Source organism: Elephas maximus, chromosome X (genome assembly GCF_024166365.1).
Source record: "Elephas maximus indicus isolate mEleMax1 chromosome X, mEleMax1 primary haplotype, whole genome shotgun sequence".
Taxonomy (NCBI): domain Eukaryota; kingdom Metazoa; phylum Chordata; class Mammalia; order Proboscidea; family Elephantidae; genus Elephas; species Elephas maximus.
Window position 1 is genome coordinate 891542 of NC_064846.1, and position 22000 is coordinate 913541.

A 22000-nucleotide genomic window follows, 5' to 3' on the forward strand; every position below is an offset into this window, starting at 1 on the left:
GAGGAAGCTTAGAGGCTGGGAAGTTGAATAGAGCTTTCCTGTTGTTGTGTGCTTATAAGTCAATTCCAACTCACAGTGACCCTATAAGACAGAGTAGAACTGCCCTATATGGTTTCCTAGGCTGTAATCTTTACAGAAGCAGATCACAGGTCTTTTCTCTCATAGAATGGCTGGGGAGTTCAAACTACCAATCTTTCGGTTAGCAGCCTAATGCTTTAACGATTGCCAAAAGAGCATATAGGGCTTGTTAGGTGCTCGTCAAGCTGGCTCTGACTCATAGCTACCCTTTGTACAACACAATGAAACAACGGCCGGTCCTGTGCCGTCCTCACCATCATTGCTATGCTTGAGCCCATTCTTGCAACCACTGTGTCAATTCATCTCTTTGAGGGTCTTCCTCTTTTTTGCTGACCCTCTACTTTACGAAGCATAATGTCCTTCTCCAGGGACTGGTGCCTCCTGATAACATGTTCAAAGTATGTGAGACAAAGTATCACCATCCTCACTTCTAAGGAGCATTCTGGGTGCATTCTTCCAAGACAGATTCTTCATTCTTCTGGCAGCCCACGGTATATTCAATATTATTCACCAACACCATAATTCAAAGGCATCCATTCTTCTTTGGTCTTCTTTATTTATTGTTCAGCCTTTGCATGCATATGAGGCAATTGAAAATACCATGACTTGGGTCAGGCGCGCCTTAGTCCCCAAGGTGACATCTTTGCTTTTCAACACTTGAAAGAGGTCTTTTGCAGATTTGTCCAATGCAATATGTCTTTTGATTTCTTGACTGCTACTTCATGGGCAATGATTGTGGATCCAAGTAAAATGAAATCCTTGACAACTTCAATCTTTTCTCCATTTATCATGATGTTGCTCATTGGTCCAGTTGTGAGGATTTTTGTTATCTTTATGTTGAGGTATAATCCATACTGAAGGCTGTGCTTTTTGATCTTCAATACTAAGTGCTTCAAGTCCTCTTCACTTTCAGCAAGCAAGGTTGTGTCATCTGCATAACGCAGGTTGTTAACGAGTCTTCCTCCAATCCTGATGCCCCGTTCTTCTTCATATAGTCCAGCTTCTCCTATTATTTGTTCAGCATACAGATTGAATAGGTATGGTGAAAGAATACAACCCTGACGTACACGTTTCCTGACTTTAAACCAATCAGTATCCCCTTGTTCTGTCTGAACAACTGCCTCTTGATCTATATAAAGGTTCCTCAGGAGCACAATTAAGTGTTCTGGAATTCCCACTCTTTGCAATGTTATCCATAGTTTGTTATGATCCACACAGTCAAATGCCTTTGCATAGTCAATAAAACACAGGTAAACAAACATCCTTCTGGTATTCTCTGCTTTCAGCTAAGATCCATCTGACATCAGCAGTGATATCCTTCATACCACATTCTCTTCTGAATCCAGCTTCAATTTCTGGCAGTTTCCCATTGATGTCCTCCTATATTGAATGATCTTTACCAAGATTTTACTTGCCATGTGACATTAGTGACATTGTTTGATGATTTTCACAATCTGTTTGCTTACCTTTCTTTGGATTGGGCACACATATGCACCTCTTCCAGTCAGTCGGCCAGGAAGCTGTCTTCCAAATTTCTTGGCATAGACAAGTGAGCACTTCCAGCGTTGCATCCATTTGTTGAAACATCTCAACTGGTATTCTGTCAATTCCTGGAGGCTTGTTTTTTGCTAATTCCTTCAGTGCAGCTTGGGCTTCTTCCTTCAGTACCATCGGCTCTTGACCATATGCTATCTCCTGAAATGGCTGAACGTCTACCAATTCTTTTTGGTACGGTGACTCTGTATATTCCTTCCATCTTCTTTTAATACTTCTTGTGTCGTTCAATATTTTGCCTGTAGAATCCTTCAATTTTGCAACTCGAGCTTGAATTTCCTCCTTCAGTTCTTTCAACTTAAGAAATGGCGAGCATGTTCTTCCCTTTTGGTTTTCTATCTCCAGCTCTTTGCACATGTCATTATAATACTTTACTTTGTCTTCTCGAGCCACCCTTTCAAATCTTCTGTTCGGCTCTTTTACTTCATCATTTCTTCCTTTTGCTTTAGCTACTCTACATTCAATAGCAAGTTTGACTCTCTTTTGACATCCATTTCGGTCTTTTCTTTCTTTCCTGTCTTTTTAATGACCTTTTGCTTTCTTCATATATGATGTCCTTGATGGGGCTAAGGTGATAAAAATTTGAGTTCAGGCCTGTCAAAGTAAAGCGATCCTAGTAAACTGTCCCCAGGCTTTCAGTTGGGACTTCAACAAATATATACTAGGAATAAAAATTGACCAGCCCTTACAGGAATTGGAGGCCCAATTTTGAGTCATCTCAATTTCTAATTGTATTAAAGTTATCTGGTAGTTCTGCTTCAAGTTAAGTTGTAGAAGGTCACCAAAGACCCTCCCACCATAACAAGAAAACAACAGATAGAACAAAATCTATACAGATTTTTTAAAAAGATACTAGAGAGCAGTGGATTCAACGATAAGTCTAAATGAACTATATCCCAGAGAGGGACAAGCCTTTCCTAGATGAGTAGAGACCAGCAGCCACCCTCTTCCCTGGAGGCATGTGTCTTGTCTGAGGGCACAAGTAGGTGAAGGATGGGGCTTGTCACATGTAGATGAGCTTTGCTGGGATAAGGAGAAACCAACAGGGCTTGTAACAATCATGTGAGTTGGTCTAAGAGACTGGAATGTGTAGAAGCCCCAAACATATAGTTAGTTCTCACCTATAGTTTACCCCCATAGGACTGGCTGAGAATTTGTAGGCTCAGGAGACTGAGATTTGAGCTGCAATGAACACTGGTGTACAGGTTTCAGTTTGTGTTCCACCCTTTACTTCTTCTCTGTATATACCTAGGATTGGGATTGCTGGGTCATATGGTAGTTCTATGTTCAATTTTTTTTTTTTTTTGAGGAACAGCCAAGCCGTTTTCCACAGTGGCTGTATCATCTGACATTCCCACCAGCAATAGATGAGGGTTCCAGTTTCTCCACAACCTCATTAACACCTATTGGTTTCTTTTTTTTTTTTAAATCATTGCCATTCTAATAGGGGTGAGTTAGCGTCTCATTGTAGTTTTGATTTGCATCTCTCTAATGCATTGGGTTTGGGTAATGCCTAACGGGAGCCCTGGTGGTGCAGTGGTTAAGAGCTCAGATGCTAACCAAAAGGTCAGCAGTTCGATTCTATCAGCCACTCCTTGGAAACCCTACAGGGCTGTTCTATTCTGCCCTATAGGGTTGCTATAAGCCGCCATCAGGGTTTGGTTTTTGGTTAATGGCTAATGATATTAAGCATCTTTTCATGTGCCTGTGGGCATTTGAATATCCTCTTTGGTGAAATGTCTGTTCAAGTCCTTTGCTCAATGTTTGATTGGATTATTTATCTTTTTGTTGTTAAGTATTCCCAATCTTGAGGAAAAAGCATTCGGTGATTCAGCACATTAAGTATGATATTAGCTGTGGATTATTTGTAACAGAATATAAAGTCAATATCCATATATCAGAGCCCTGGTGGCGCAGCGGGTAAAACAATCGACTGCTAACCAAAAGGTCAGCTGTCTGAAACCACCAGGGACTCTGGGGGAGAAAGAGGTGGCAGTCTGCTTCCATAAAGACTTACAGTCTTGGAAACCTTATGTGGTCACTATGAGTCAGAGCTTGACTCAATGACAGTGGGTTTGGGATACATATTTCATATCAATTTACTTTTTAAATAACCAAGTAGAAAATAAAAAAATAATAATTAAAAATACCAATTACAATAGCATAAAACACCAAATACCTAGGAATAATATAAACAAAATATGTACCAGATTTCTGCACTGAAAAATATAAAAGGTTATTGAGAGAAATTAAGTAAGACTTAAATAAGTGGAGGCATGTATCATGTTTACAAGGAGCCCTGATGGCACAATGATTAAACACTCAGCTGCTAACTGAAAGGTTGGTGATTCAAACCAACCCAGCAGCTCCCCAGGAGAAAGACCTGGTGCTCTGCTCCCATAAAGATTACAGCCTTTAAAACCCTATGGGGCAATTCTATCCTGTGCTATAGGGTCACTAAGAGTCGGAATGGACTTGACGGTACACAACAACAACATCATGTTCACAGAGTGGAAGGCTATTATAAAGATGACAGTTCTCCTTCAAATTAATTAATAGATTCAATACTATCCCAATAAAAATCTCAGCAGATTTTCTTGCGGAAATCAACAAGTTGATTCTAAAACTTATATGGGATTACAAAGGTCCAAGAATAGCCAAGACAATCTTGAAGAACAATAGCAAAGGGGAGAACTAGCACTACCAGATAATAAGACTTATTATAAATCTTCAGTAATTAATACAGGGTTCTATTGGCACAAGGATAAGACACAGAGACAAAAATGGAACAGACAAGACTCTAGAAACATATCCATACATTATGAACGCCTATTACATTTTAGGTCTACAACTTGCTACAGCAACATAGATTACCTACATTGATACTGTAAATGTCATCTACGATAACCTAAAATGTGTTGTACTGAATTAATAGTGAAGTAGAGAGGGAACAGAGGTGGTAGGCTGGAATGCTAGAAACCCTTGTCATGCTATGAGAGAAGATTTAGTGAAATCAAGCACGTGACAACTTGGAAAGCAGAACATATGCCTATTTGAGCCCAAAATTCTATGGAAAAAAGTGAATTAGCCAGTTTGCAGGCAGTTGTGAAAGGAAATAGATAAAGTCCAGAGATAAGGGCCTCATAGGATTGGAAAAGTCAATGGCTTCTGCATTCCAAATGGCAAGAGATAAATCTGAACAACACTTTAAACCAAAGGCCAGAAAATTTTTTTTGTAACAAGCCAGATAATAAATACCTTATTATGCCAAAAGTGGCAGGGCAGCAATAAATGGTGCCAGATCAATTGGATATATATGTGGGATAAAAATAAACTTACTCTCATCTCACATCATTCCCCAAAGTCAGCTCTAAGTGGACTGTGCATTTAAACATCAAGGGTGAAACAATAAAGCATCTCTCAAGGTTAGGGAAAGATTTCCTAAATAAAATAGGATGCTGAAAGCACTAGATTGAGAAGATTAAAAATATAAATTGAACTATATTTAATAAACAACTTATACTCATCAAATAATACAATTAAGATAGTAAAAAACAAAGCCAGGGAGACAGAAAAGATACTTGGAATAGATATAGCTGACAAAGGGCTTGAATCCAGAATATAGAAGAACTCATTCAAATTAAGGCTTATCAATATTTGAAAAGGTGCTCAACCTTTTTCAACCTAATTTTTTCAACCTAATTAGTCACCAGGGAAATGCAAATTAAAACCACAATGAGATACCACTACACACTTATCAGAACGGCTAAAATGAAAAAAAGTCAGAAAATATCAATTCTCAATGAGGTTGTAGAGCCAGGAGAGCTCTCAAACTGCTGGTGGGAATGTAAATTTGCACCAGTACTTTATAAAATTGTGTGGCATGACCTACTAAAGTTCAATATTAACTTACAACCCAACAATTCCACTCCTATGTATGTGCCCCAAAAAATGTGTGCACATGTACAACACAAGGCATGTATAAGGATTTTCATATCAGCTTTATTTATATTAGCCAAAAACTAGAAATAACTCAAATGCTTAACAACAGGAGGACGGATAAATACTGGCAAATTCTGACAATAAAATATTATAAAGCAGTTAAAAAGAACTACTAGTATATACAACAATATGAATCTCACAGATACTATGTTGAGTGAAAAAGACATACACAAAATTGTACTTACTGTATTTTCCCATTTAGATAAAATTCAAAAACTGTAAAAATTAAACCATGTTGTTAGAAATCGAATAATGGTTACCTTTGGAAAGGAATCGCAAGGGAGGCTTCGGGAGGGCTGGTAATGTTCTATTTCTTGATATTGTGCTGCAATTTCATAGACACGTTCACTTTGTGAAAATTCATGGAGCTCATCTGTGTTGTGGTTACATGAGTGTGTTCATTTTGTGAAAACTGATCTGAACACTTATAATTTATATGCTTTCCTATATATGTTACACTTCAACTGAAAAGCTGAATTTATGACAAAGAAGCTTAAACCTAGAGTATGCTGGAGCTCACAGGTCAGACACATGTTTTAAAGGTCTACAGACAGTATTTGAAGTCTATAGCTGAGTGGACATTCAACAAATATTTATTGAGCACCAGGGGTACAGTGGCAAAACGGTGCAGCCCTTGTTTCAAGGAGCTTGCATGTCAGTAGCGAGACAAGATATTAAAATATAATGTTATAAAAAATTATAAAGGAAGCATAGGATCCCATTTGGTTCACAGGAGGAATGCTTAACTGGGATGGTAACTGGGAGTATCGGGGGTTGAGCCGTATCATAGAAGGATTCCTAAATTTGAGCTTAGTCTTTAAAAATGAATAGGAGTCAGCCAGGTGATAAAGGGGAAAGAATACTATAGACAGAGTGAGTATATATAAGTGAGAAGGAATATGGCTGGAGAATTAGGCAAATCATGAAGGACCACATGTTCTAGGTTTAAGGGCTTTATTCTGAGGGCATTAGGGTGCAGGACCATTTTAGAAAGCCTACCGCGTGGATACCTGATTGGAGGGAAGTAAGACTAAAACGGAGACAGTGTTAAAAGGCTGATGCAATTGTCTAAGCCTGGCCTGGCAATCTACATGCCAAAAACCAGCCATTGAAAACCCTATGGAGCACCATTCTAGTCTGACACACATAGGGTTGCCATGAGTCAGAATCAGCTTGGCAGCAACTGGAACTAAGATGGGGGGTGAGGGGAGAAGGGATGTATTCAAAAGATATTAAATATGCACAATTTACAAAACTTAGAAACAGAGTGGCATAGCTGAACTTGTAATGTATCAGAAAGAAATAATGCTGCCCTAAATTCTACTGTGGAGTCCTTAGTAGCTGGTATGGCTACACATTTGCTTCTACAACTCTGATACCCTGTGAGCTAATGGACACACTATTTTGGATTATCAGTGCGGAAAGAACAGGGATTAACTATGCGGAACCTCTCTCCATGTGACTGAGCACAGCTAGGTACTCATTACATACTGCTTAATTATATAAATGTAAATAGATAAACAGACCTATCAAAAGGCTAAACAATAGTGGTGATAGGAAACTTACTATGAATTTACAATAACTAAGCAGGAGGGTAGCGTAGTGGATAAGTGCTACAGCTGCTACCCAAGAGGTCAGCAGTTCAAATCCGCCAGGCGCTCCTTGGAAACTCTATGGGGCAGTTCAACTCTGTCCCATAGGGTCGCTATTAGTCGGAATCGACTCGATGGCAGTGGTTTTTTTTTGGGGGGGGTAAGCAGGAGAACCCCCACATGTCTGTCAGTTTGTCATACTGTGGGTACTTGTGTGTTGCTGTGATGCTCGAAGCTATGCCGCTGGTATTCGGATACCGGCAGGGTCACCCATGGAGGACAGGTTTCAGCAGAGCTTCCAGACAAAGACAGACTAGGAAAAAGGACCCGGCAGTCTACTTCTGAAAAGCATTAGCCAGTGAAAACCTTATGAATAGCAGTAGAACATTGTCTGATATAGTGCTGGAAGATGAGCCCCGCAGGTTGGAAGGCACTCAAAAAACGACTGGGGAAGAGCTGCCTCCTCAAAGTAGAGTCGACCTTAATGATGTGGATGAAGTAAAGCTTTTGGGGCCTTCATTTGCTGATGTGGCACGACTCAAAATGAGAAGAAACAGCTGCAAACATCCATTAATAATATGAACATGCAATGTACAAAGTATGAATCTAGGAAAATTGGAAATTGTCAAAAATGAAATGGAACACATAAACATCGATATCCTAGGCATTAGTCAGCTGAAATGGACTGGTATTGGCCATTTTGAATCGGACAATCATATAGTCTACTATGCCAGGAATGACAGGTTGAAGAGGAATGGCATTGCTTTCATTAACAAAAAGAACATTTCAAGATCTCTCCTGAAGTACAATGCTGTCAGGGATAGGATAACATCCGTACGCCTACAAGGAAGACCAGCTAATATGACTATTATTCAGATTTACGCATCAACCACTAAAGCCAAAGATGAATAGAAGATTTTTATCAGCTTCTGCAGTCTGAAATTGATTGAACATGGCATCAGGATGCACTGATAATTACTGGTGATTGGAACGCGAAAGTTGGAAACGCAGAAGAAGGATCGATAGTTGGAAAAATATGGCCTGGGTGACAGAAACAATGCCGGAAATCGAATGATAGAATTTTGCAAGACCAACGACTTCTTCATTGCAAATACATTTTTTCACCAACATAAACGGTGACTATACACATGGACCTTGCCATATGAACACACAGAAATCAAATCGACTACATCTCTGGAAAAAGACGATGGAAAAGCTCAATATCATCAGTCAGAACAAGGCCAGGGGCCGACTGTGGAACAGACCATCAATTGCTCATATGCAAGTTCAAGCTGAAACTGAAAAAAATCAGAGCAAGTCCATAAGAGCCAAAATACGACCTTGAGTATACCCCACCTGAATTTAGAGATCATCTCAAGGATGGATCTGACGCGTTGAACACTAATGACTGAAGACCATACGAGTTGTGGAATGAAATCAAGGACATCATACATGAAGAAAGCAAGAGGCCATTAAAAAGACAGGAAAGAAAGAAAAGGCCAAGATGGACATCAGAGGAGACTCTGAAACTTGCTCTCGAACGTTGAGCAGCTAAAGCAAAAGGAAGGAATGATGAAGTAAAAGAGCTGAACAGAAGATTTCAAAGGGTGGCTTAAGACAAAGTAAAGTATTATGATGACATGTGCAAAGACCTGGAGATAGAAAACCAAAAGGGAAGAACACGCTCGGCGTTTCACAAGCTGAAAGAACTAAAGAAAAAATTCAAGCGACAAGTTGCAATAGTGAAGGATTCTATGGGGGACATATTAAACGACGCAGGAAGCATCAAAAGAAGATGGAAGGAGTACACAGAGTCACCATACCAGAAAGAATTAGTCAACGTTCAACCATTTCAAGAGTGGCATATGATCAGGAGCCAATGATACTGAAGGAAGAAGTCCAAGCTGCTCTGAAGGCACTGGTGAAAAACAAGGCTCCAGGAATAGATGGAACATCAACTGAGATGTTTCAACAAATGGATGCAGCGCTAGAAGTACTCACTCATCTATGTCAAGAAATTTGGAAGACAGCTACCTGGCCAGCCCACTGGAAGAAATCCATATTTGTGCCTATTCCCAAGAAAGGTGATCCAACCAAATGTGGAAATTATTGAGCAATATCATTAGTATCACACGCAAGCAAAATTTTGCTGAAGATCATTCAAAAACGGCTGCAGCAGTATATCGACAGGGAACTGCCAGAAATTCAGGCCAGTTTCAGAAGAGGACGTGGAACCAGGGATATCATTGCTGATGTCAGATGGATCCTGGCTGAAAGCAGAGAATACCAGAAGGATGTTTACCTGTGTTTTATAGACTATGCAAAGGCATTTGACTGTGTGGATCATAACAAACTATGGATAAACTGCGAAGAATGGGAATTCCAGAAAACTTAATTGTGCTCATGGGGAACCTGTACATAGATCAAGAGGCAGTTGTTCGGACAGAACAAGGGGATATTGATTGGTTTAAAGTCAGGAAAGGCGTGCGTCTGGGTTGTATTCTTTCACCATACCTATTTACTCTGTATGCTGAGCAAATAATCTGAGAAGCTGGACTATATGAAGAAGAACAGGGCATCAGGATTGGAGGAAGACTCATTAACAACCTGTGTTATGCAGACGACACAACCTTGCTTGCTGAAAGTGAAGAGGACTTGAAGCACTTACTAATGAAGATCAAAAGACCACAGCCTTCAGTATGCATTGTACCTCAACATAAAGAAAACAAAAATCCTCACAACCGGACCAATGAGCAGCATCATGATAAACGGAGAAAAGATTGAAGTTGTCAAGGATGTCATTTTACTTGGATCCACAATGAACAGCCATGGAAGCAGCAGTCAAGAAATCAAAAGACGCATTCCATTGGGCAAATCTGCTGCAAAGGACCTCTTCAAAGTGTTAAAGAGCAAAGATGTCACCTTGAAGACTAAGGTGGGCCTGACCCAAGCCATGGTATTTTCAATCGCATCATATGCATTTGAAAACTGGGCAATGAATAAGGAAGACCGAAGAAGAGCTGACTCCTTTGAATTGTGGTGTTGGCGAAGAATATTGAATATACCATGGACTGCCAAAAGAACAAACAAACCTGTCTTAGAAGTACAACCAGAATGGTCCTTAGAGGCAAGGGTGGCAAGACTGCGTCTTACGTACTTCGGACATGTTGTCAGGAGGAATCAGTCCCTGGAGAGGGACATCATGCTGGGCAAAGCACAGGGTCAGTGGAAAAGAGGAAGACCCTCAACGAGGTGGACTGACACAGTGGCTGCAACAATGGGCTCAAGCATAACAACGATTGTAAGGATCATGCAGGACCGGGCAGTGTTTCGTTCTGTTGTGCATAGGGTCACTATGAGTCGGAATCGACTGGACGGCACCTAACAACAACAAGCAGGAGAAGAACATGAGTTGAAAAATAAAATAATGCCTAGAAATATAAACTACAAAATTAAGATACATCATCAGATAATGGAATCTTCAGGGTGATGAGGTTATGAAACATAAAGGCCCTGTATTGAGGGCCCGAATTTCTTCCCCAGTGGTATAACTGAGCAGCTCCCAGTGAAATACGGCAACTATCTCCAGTGTTGATGAGCTGTCAGAAAATTCTTTTTATTTTAGTAAAAAGACATAAAATACGTCTTAATCCAAATTAAGCCATATATTTAATTCGAAATCCCAAGTAAATTTTTTGAAAAGTGAAAGAAAAACAATTTTTAAATTCTTCTAGAAGAATAAATGGATATGAAGAGTCAAGAAAATACTGAAAAAGAAGTACAACAAGGAAATATACTACCAGATACTAAAGTGCATTATGACACTAAAATAATTCATACACTATTGTATCGATGCAAAAATTTCACACAAATTCACAGAATAAGACACAAAGCTTCCAAACAGGCCAAAGCATATCAAAGGAGGTGACAATTCAAGTCAGGAGAGAAAAAATTATTCAAAAAACAGTGCTAGAACAATGGGTTAAGCATTACTTTAAAAGTTATATACTACAGTCATACCACACATGAAAAAAAATTACAGTTGGATAAAGTTGTTAAATGAAATGATAAAAGAACAAGATGGTAGATTGAACATACCAATCTACCTTTCCTGCTACCAAAAATCATTAAAACTGACAGGAAAAAGTATATAGATACTAAAAAGGTTTTTAATCTTTAACAGCATTAGAAAATAAAAAAGTATAGTCTTGTTATCTAAAAATTATGAGCCATCCCTAAAAAGCAGAAAGTAAATGGGATTGGACTAATAGATGAAATCAGAGACCAAAGTGTGCAGGACAGGACTAGAGAGGATCCTGCAGGGCTCCAAGCTCAGGGCATAAATATTGAGAGCAGGAGCGAGTCTTGGGGTAATTGTCAGCATACTGATTTGGTAATTGCAATCTGAGCAGCCATACAGGACCCTTACTCCCTGTCCCAGCCCCATCCCTTGAGCCAAGAAATAGGCAATAGAAGTGTCTACTCCCAGGTAGGAGCAGTGAATATGGGGCATTTGAGCCTGAGATGCAGGGCTGGGCCCTGGTGGCAGGTAGCCATAATGTATAGATAATGAGACAGTGATATTCCACAACAAGTAGCACATCCTGTCCTCCCACAATCACTGGATCTGGCTTGTTGAACACAGAAATCATAACCATAGAGAGGTTATGAAAATCTAAAATACACACTATAAAAACAAAGGAGTATATAAAAAAACTCCAAACAGTTAAAGAAAAGGATGAAAAAGAGGCAAAAAATTACCAGAGGAACTAAGACCTGATGAAATAGAGCTCCAAGAAGAAACAAGTTTTAAAACAACCTTAATATTCTCATAAAGATTAGAGAAGATATCCCATCCATGAAACAAACAGCTTATCATAAAAAGAAACAGAGATCATGGAAATTAAAATGACTTCTGAAATGAAAAGTCTTGTTAGCTAAGAAATATTATCATGGACATAGATGAAATCTGAAGTAACGAACTGGAACATCAAACCAAGGGATCCTCCTAGAATATAGTGCTAACAAAGAGATGGAGAATAAGAGAAAGTCAAGAGATAAGGAAAACAGACCCACATTTAGTACTCGTTACTGAAGAAGAAGAGATAAGCCATAAAAAATTGGGTAAACAAAAATGTCTATAATGTATTAGTAATGAATAATTGGAAAAAAAATTAAAAATACAATTTTTATAATTGCTAAGAAACTGAAATATAAAGGTATTATTGCTGCTAGTTGTCATGGTATAAACAAAACATATAGAATCTGTATACTGAAAATTACAAAATGATGATGAAAGAAAACATATTAAGTAGAGACAGGAAGATACTGAAAACACTTAAATTGAACCTCTAGAGATGAAAACTACAATCCCTGATATAAAAAAAAAAATACACTGCATACAATGGAAAATTAAACACTGCAGAAGAAAAAAAAATTAATTAACTCGAAGACACGGACACAGAAACTATATAATATAAATTACAGATAGAAAAGAAGACTGAAAAAAAAATGGACAGCATATAAGTGAATTGTGGGACAATATCAAATGACCAGATACATGTGCAGTTGGACTACTAGGAGGAGGGGGGTGAGGGACAGGGTCGGACAGAATTTTTTTGTGTAAATAATGGCCAAAAGTTTTCCAAATTTGATGAGAAATATAAATCCACAGATCCAAGAAGCCCGATGAAATCCAAGCACAGGAAACATGAAAAGAACTACACTAAAAAAACAAACCAAAAAAACCCAAAAAACACTAAGGCACATCATAAATAATTTAAAATTGGTGGCAAGGAGAAAATCTTAAAAGAAGCCATAAAAAAGAGATTAAGTAGAGAGGAACAAAGGTAAGCATGACAGCCAATTTCTTTTTCAACAGTAGAAAAATAGCTTTATAGTGCTGAAAGAATAAAAAGCCAACCTAGAATTTTTTGCCCGGTGAAAATATCTTTCAAAAATGGAAGTGAGGAAAAAACTCTGTCAGACATACAAAAGTTGAAAGACTATATTGCCAGTACAGGAAATAGTAAACGATTTCTTCAAGAAGAAAGAAAATGATGCCAGATGTAAACAAAGAAATGAAGGGTACTGGAAATGGTAACTACATGAGTAAATACAAAAACATTTTTTCTTACTGTGATAATTAAAAGATGTATACCTTAAAGCAGTGATTCTCAACAGGGGGGCACTTTTCCCCTGCAGGGGATATCTAGCAATGTCTGGAGATATTTCTGGTTGTCGAAATTAGGGAGGTGCTACTGGCATCTAGTAGGTGAAAGCCAGTGATGCTGCTAAACATCCTAAAATGCACAGGACAGCCCTCATGACAATTATCCAGCCCCAAATGTCAACAATGCTGATGTTAGAAACCCTGCTATGAATTCTAAAGCAACTACTAAAATAACACAACAAAGAATCGTAACTAGTAAGCCAACAAAAATGGCAGGAAAAGAGGAAAAAGCAAACAAACATCAGATGAGACAAACAGAAAACAAACAACAAGATGGTAGTTTTATACCCAATCATATTAATAATCATATTAAATGTATGGGGACTAAATATGCTGATTAAAAGTCAGAGATTGTCAGACTGAATTAAAAAAAAAAACAAGAGCCAACTATATGCTAACAACTACAAGAACCCCACTTTAAATCTAAGGACGCAAAAAGTTAAAAGTAAAAAAGATACGTCATGTTAGCAATAATCAAAAGAGAGTTGGTGTAGCTATGCTAGTATCAGACAAAGTAGATTTAAGAGCAAGAATATTATCAGGGATGAAAAGAGTAATTTCATAATGATAGCAGGGTCAATTCATCAATAAGACATTAACAGTCCTAAATATTTTTCCATCTAATAATAGAGCTGTGAAGAGAAACAGACAAATCCATGAATATAGTGGAAGACTTCAATACCCCTCTCTCGATAATTGGTAAAACAGGTAGACCAAAAATCAGTAAAAATATACAACTTGAACAACACTACCAAAAAACTTGAACGAATGGACATTTATAGCATATTCTACCCAACGACAGCAGAATACATATTCTTTTCAAACATACACAGAACTTCTACCTAGACAGACTGTATTCTGGGCCATAAACAAGTCTCAATAACTTTGAAAGGTCTCAAGATATATGAAGTCTTTTTCTGTCTATAAAGGAATTAAGTTAAAAAATCAGTTTAAAAAAAGACATCAATTACTCTAAAGAAAAGAAAGATATAAGGGGGCAAGGAAACTAGAGCACCGGAAATGGAACAACCAGAACACAATTAAAGCGAATGTTGACTCACTGTGAAAAATGTAACTAATGTCACTGAACAATTTGTATAGAAATTGTCAAATGGGAACCTAATTTGCCATGTAAACTTTCATTGAAAACACAATAAAATATTATTAAATATATACACACACACACATATATATAATGAATATCACCTATAAGTACTGTGCTCCTTTAAAAAATCACCTATATGACACCAAAGTGTCAACGATTACTTTAAACCAAAGATGATAATGTAAGGGGGCAGGGAAACTAGATTAATAGAAATGGAACAACCAGAACGGAAATAATGAGAATGTTAACGCATTGTGAAGAATGTAACCAATGTGACTGAACAACTTGTGTGGAAATTGTTGAGTGGGAACCTAAACTTCTGGGTAAACCTTCACCAAAAACACAATATTATTAAAAGAAAAAAAAAGGATTAAAAAAAAATAGAAAACAACTTTGGCTTCATGTACTTGAAAAAAAAAAACAGAAATCACAACTACCTAAATAATTTTGAACAAAGCACTTGGCTACTCTTGGCTCTAGGGTTAGCATCTGTCGAATAAGCTTGTGCTTGATGCCCCAGTTGACTAGAATTATGGCTTCATTGGAATATATCTTTATAAAGACTGATGAGATAATCACAGAGAACACACATGACTGTAGTGGCTCTGATTTCAAGAGTTGTTACAGAAGGGAATGACACCAGACACCAATGAGGATGAGTAGAGAAAAAGCAGACCCCCTGCAATCTACACTTCACAGACTTCTTTTTCACATAGCTCCTTTAAGGATGGAAAAAACCTAGTAAAATTTATTAACCTTGTTTTAAAAAAAAAAAGACATCAGGAAAATCCCTAAGTATTTAGAAACTAAATAACACTTCTAAATAGCCTGCGGGTCAATGAAGAAATAAAAAGAAAAATTAAAAAGCATTTTGAACTGAGTGAAAATGAAAACACATATCAAAATTTGAGGGATACAACAAAAGCAGTACTTAAATGGAAATTTATAGCGCTCAATGCTTATATTAGAAAAAAAATAAAGGTATGAAATCAATTACCTCTACTTCTATTCTCATTAAAAGAAACTAGAAAATGAAAAAAAAAAAAATGAAGCTCAAAGTAAGCAAGATGCAGGGAATAACACAGATCAGAGCAGAAATCAATGGAATAGTAAACAAAAACAATAAAGAAAATCAATGAAACCAAAGGCGATTCCTTGAAAATATCAGTAAAATTGTTAAAGCTACACCAGACTTATCAGGAAAAAGGAGAAGACACAAATTACCAATATAGGAATGGGAGAGATGATACAAAATGCCCATACAGGAATTAGAGAAATGACATTAGATTCTACAGATAATGAAAGGATAAGGGAATATTATGCTAATAAATTCAACAACGTAGATGAAATGGATAAATCCCTTGAAAGACACAAAGTACCAAAGCTAGCTCAAACACTTCACTCAAACGATATTCAGGTGGCTAAAAGACACATGAAGAAATGATTGTGATCATTAGCCATTAGAGAAATGTAAATCAAAACTACAATGAGATACCATCTCACCCTGACGTTATTGGCACTGATCAAAAAAATAGAAAATAACAAAAGTTGGAGAGGTTGCGGGGAGATTGGAACTCTAATGCACTGCTGGTGGGAATGTAAAATGGTACGACCACTATGGACAATGATATGGAACCTCCTTAAAAAGCTAGAGATAGAATTACCATAGGATCCAGCAATTGCACTCCTAGAAATACATCCTAGAGCAGTAAGAGCCGTCACATGAATAGACATATGCACATTCATGTTCACTGCAGCATTGTTCACAATAGCAAAAAGATGGAAACAACCTAAGTGCCCATCAACAGATGAATGGGTAAACAAACTATGGTACACAGGCACAATGGAATATCACCCAATCTTAAAGAACAATCATGAATCTGCAAAACACCTCACAACGTGGATGAATCTGGAAGGCATTATGCTGAGTGAAATAAGTCAAACCCAAAAGGACAAATATTGTATGAGACTACTATTATAAAAACCCAAGAAAAGGTTTGTTGTTATTATTAGGCACCGTCTCATAGCAACCCTACACACAACAGGATGAAACACTGCTTGGTCCTGCACCATCCTCACAATCGTTATGCTTGAGCCCATTGTTGTAGTCACTGTGTCAACCCATCTCTTTGAGGGCCTTCCTCTTTTTCGTTGACCCTCTACTCTACAAAGCATGACATCCTTCTCCAGGGATTGGTACCTCCTGATAACATACACAAAGTATGTGAGACGAAGTCTTGCTATCCTCGCTTCTGATGAGCATTCTAGCTGTACTTCTTCCAAGGCAGATTTGTTCATTCTTTTGGCAGTCCATGGTATATTCAATATTCTTCGCCAACACCACAATTCAAAGGCATCCATTCTTCTTCAGCTATCCTTATTCATTGTCCACCTTTCACATGCATATGAGGCGACTGAAAACACCATGGCCTGGTCAGGTGCACCTTAGTCTTTAAAGTGACATCTTTGTTCTTCAACACTTTGAAGAGGTCCTTTGCAGCAGATTTACCCAATGCAAAGTGTGTCTTGATTTCTTGACTGCTGCTTCCATGGCTGTTGATTGTGGACCCAAATAAAATGAAATCCTTGACAACTTCAATCTTTTCTCCGTTTATCATGATGTTGCTTATTGGCCCAGTTATGAGGATTTTTGTTTTCTTTATGTTCAGGGGTTTTCCATACTGAAGTCTGAGGTCTTTGATCTTCATTAGTAAGTGCTTCAAGTCTTCTTCACTTTCAGCAAGCAAGGTTGTGTCATCTGCATAACACAGGTTGTTAATGAGTCTTCCTCCAATTCTGATGCCCCGTTCTTCCTCATATAGTCCAGCTTCTTGGATTATTTGCTCAGCATACAGATTGAATAAGTATGATGAAAGGATACAACCCTGACACACACCTTTCCTGATTTTAAACCATGCAGTATCCCCTTGTTCTGTTCGAACTACTGCCTCTTGATCTATGTACAGGTTCCTCATGAACACAATTAAGTGTTCTGGAATTCCTATTCTTTGCAATGTTACCCATAATTTGTTATGATCCACACAGTCGAATGCCTTTGCACAGTCAATACAACACAAGCAGACATCCTTCTGGTATTCTCTGCTTTCAGCCATGATCCATTTGATATCAGCAGTGACATCCCTTGTTCCATGTTCTCTTCTGAATCCAGCTTGAATTTCTGGCAGTGCCTTGCCGATGTACAGCTGCAATCACTTTTGAAAGCTCTTTAGCAAAATTTTACTTGTGTGTGATATTAATATTGTTCGATAATTACCACATTAGATACAGAAAAAATCAACCTTTGATGGCTTGGAGGGAGGAGAGAGATGGAGAGGGAAAATCACTAACTAGGTAGTAGACAAGCGTTAACTGTGGTGAAGGGAAAGACAACACACAGTATAGGGGAAGGCAGCACAACTTGACCAAGACAAAGCCATAGCAGCTTCCTAGACACATCTAAACACATTGAGAGACCAAGTTACTGGGGGCTGAGGGTTGGGGACCATGGTCTCATAAGGCAATCTAGGTCAGTTGGCATAACACACTTCATAAAGAAAATGTTCTACATACTACTTTGGTGAGTAGAATCTGGGGTCTTAAAAACTTGTGAGCGGCCATCTAAAATACATCTATTGGTCCCATCACGTTCGGAGCAAAGGAGAATGAAGAAAACCAAAGACACAAGGAAAATATTAGTCTAATGGACCACATGAACCATAGCCTCCACCAGCCTGAGCCCAGAAGAACTATATGGTGCCTGGCTACCACCACCAGCTGCTCTGATGAGGATCACAATAAAGGGTTCCAGAAAGAGTGGGAGAAAAATATAGATCACTCACACACACATATACATGCACACTACACACGCTGTACACACACACACACACGCTTACTGGTCTGACAGAGACCGGAGGAACTCCCGAGACTATGGTCCCCAGATACCCCACTGACTCAGAACTGAAGCCACTCCCAAAGTCCACCTTTCAGCCAAAGATTAGACAAGCTTATAAAACAAAGAACAACACACATGAGGAATGTGCTTCTTAGTTCAGTCAAGTATATGAGACCAAAAGGGCAACACCTGCCCAAAAGCAAAGAGGAGCAGGTAGGCAGAGACAGGAAAACTGGAGGAATGAACATGGGAACCCAGGATGGAAAGGAAAAGGGGGAGAGTGCTGACACATTGCGGGAATTGCAATCAATGTCACAAAACAATTTGTGCATAAATTTTCGGATGAGAAAGTAATTTTCCCTGTAAACTTTCACCTAAAACAAAATTAAAAAGGAAAGAAAAAAGCTTGCTCAAGAAGAAATAGATAACCTGAATCACCCTGTATCTATTAAGTAGTTTAAAAGTTTCCCACAAAGAAGACTCCAGGACTAAAAGGCTTCACTGGTGAATTCTACCAAACACGCAAGAAAGAAATATCAGCTATACACAAACTCTTCCATAAAACTGAAAAAGGAGGCAATACCGTCCAATTCATTTTCCAAAGCCAGCATTTCTCTGATATCAAAGCCAGAGAGACTTTATAAGAAACAAAAACTACAAACTAAATTAAATAATTCTAAACAAAATTTTAGCAAATCAAATGCAACAATATATAAAATGGAGAATAAATCATCAGCAGTGAGCTTATTCCAGGAATGTAAGGTTGCTTTAGCACTGAAAATTCAATCAATGTAATTAATCAATATTAATAGACTAAATAGACAATAGATAAAGAAAAAGCATTTGATAAAATCCAACATTCATTTTACATGAAAAAGAAAATTTTCAGCAAATTAGGACTATAAGGGAACTTCCTTAAACTGATAAAGAGGATGTACAAAAAAAACCTTCAGGAAATATTGTACTTAATAGTGAAAGATCAAATGCTTTCCCCAAAGATCAACAACAAGGCTATGATGACTGCTGTCAACAGTTGTATTCAACAAGTTTACGGGACGTACCAATGAGTGAAATAAGGCAAAAACAAAACAAAACAAAGGCATCCAGATTGGAAAGGAAGAAAATTGCCTTTATTCACAGATGACATGATCATCTATGTATAAGATCTTTAAAAAGGTACAAGTAACAAGTGAATTTAGCAAAGTTGCAGGATACAAACTCAATATACAAGAATTAGCTGTATTTAAAAAAAAAACTTTTTTTTTTAATTTATATAGTAGCAATGAACAACAGGAAATTAAAATAGAAACAGTAGCTTTTAAAATGGGATAAACATATGAAAATATAGGGATACATCTGACAAAAGATATGCTAGACTTGTATACTAGAAACTACAAACCATTAAGAAAATTAAAAACCTAAATAAATGGAGAGATACACCATGCTTGGAAGACTCAATATTGTCAAACTGTCATTTCTTCCTAGTATGATCTACAGATTCAACATAATCCCAACCAAAATCCCAACAGGCTATTCTGGAAAACATCCACCATATGATTCAGCCAATCCGCTCCTAGGTGTTTCCCCAAGGGAAGAAAAAGACTTGTAGGTAATGTTCAAAGCAGCTTTATTTGTAATAGAAAAAACTTGGAACCAATTTAAATGTCCATCAACATGTGAGTCAATAAAAAAATTGTGGTAATGTTTCTACAAATGAATACTATTCCATAATAAAAAGGAATGAACTATTGATAGCCCTGATGGTGAGGTGGTTAAGAGCTCAAGCTGCTAACCAAAGGGTCAGCAGTTCGAATCCACCAGCCACTCCCTGGAAATCCTGTGGGGGCAGTTCTACTCTGTGCTATAGGGTTCCCATGAGTCGCAGTCAACTTCATGGCAACGGGTTTGGTTTTTGGTTATAACATGGGTGAGTCTGAAAATAATTATGGCTTTTGAAAGAATCCAGACAAAAAAAAGAGTACATACTCTATGGTTCCATATATATGAAATTCTAGAATATACAAACTAATCTATTACGATAGCAAATCAGTGTTTGCTGGGGCTGGGATGGGAACAGGCAAGAATTACAAAGGGTACAAGGAAACTGTTGGGTGATGATAGACACTTTCATTATCTTGATTGTGGTGATGGTTTCACACATATATACATGTCAAATCTTAACAAATTGTACACTTTAAACATGTACAGCTTATGATATGTCAATTATACCCCAATAAAGCTGTTAAAAAATAAATAAAAGGAGCCAAAGATCCTTGGAGAAATTCTGAATTCAGGACTGGGTACAGGAAAGTAGAAGATGAATCTAGAGCATCATCTTGTGCTAGAAAATCAGGTGGTACTCAAAGAACTATGGGAACATGTCAAAAGAATATGGGAGGGGCTTACACTGGCTGAATCTGAAACAATGCGTGCCTGAAAATAACTAATGATAGCAACAGAATAGAATCCACTGAACAAAATAAGAATCTAGGTGCCCACACTAATATAAATGAAAAAATAAACTAATGAGGGAAAACTTTTCTTTAGAGTAGAATGCCAACTAATTAAATGTAGAAGGAATCATGGAATTTTAACATTGCCATTTGACAACTATCTTAGTAATAAAATGGTTTAAAATAACGAATGAATGGTAAACTTCTCACAAGATACTAATTGCAAAGGGAAAAATAGTAACTTTACAGTGGAAAAACCTCACAGACACTATCTTAAGCACTTGATCAAAGTGGAAATCACCAGTAATGGGACATACTGATATCACGTGAATTCTAATACAAATCACTAAGAGAAACACATCACTTCTGTGGCATTCTTGCCAAAAGTGTATAATTTGCATCTAATCATGACGAAACATCAACAAATCCAAAATGAGGGACATTTATTCAAAATAATTTTAACATTTAAAAAATGTTAAAAGTCACAAAAGACGTATTTCAGATGAAAGGAAACTAAAGAGACATGACAGTTAAGTGGAATGCATAAACCTGAGCCAGAATGAAATTTTTTTGTATTCCTTCAGCTAAAAGGGATGTTATTAGGAAACGTGGATTAGATAATATAGTGTTGCATGAATGTTAATTTCCTGATTTTGACAATTATATTGTGGTTATGTAAAAGAATGTCCTTGTTCTTTAGGAAATAACCACTGAAGTAGCATCATGTATGCAACTTACTCTCAAATGGTTCAGGAAAAAAAACATGAATACATATATAAAGAAAAAATGAAAATGGAAATGTAGTAAAATCTTAACATTGGGGGATATGGGTTAGGGTATACAGGAATTCTTTGTACTATTCTTGAAACTTTTCTATAAATCTGAAATTATTTTGAAACAGAAAGTTTGAGAGTAATAACTAAAAGAATGAAAAAGTCAAGGACAATTTAATCAATCCAACGAATGACAGGAAAGGGAAAAAGAATTAAAGAGAAAGTATGGCAAACAGAAAGCAAAAAGATAATGGCAGGAATATCACATATATCAGCAATGATAATAAAAATGAATGCATTACACTCACCTATTAATACA

General features: G+C 37.5%; 1 protein-coding gene across 1 annotated transcript in view; it reads right to left on the reverse strand.

Moving 5' to 3' along the window:
- Window positions 1-22000, reverse strand: part of BRCC3 (BRCA1/BRCA2-containing complex subunit 3) — a 68148-nt gene that overhangs the window by 13365 nt on the left and 32783 nt on the right. The gene's annotated exons all lie outside the window — the stretch shown is intronic.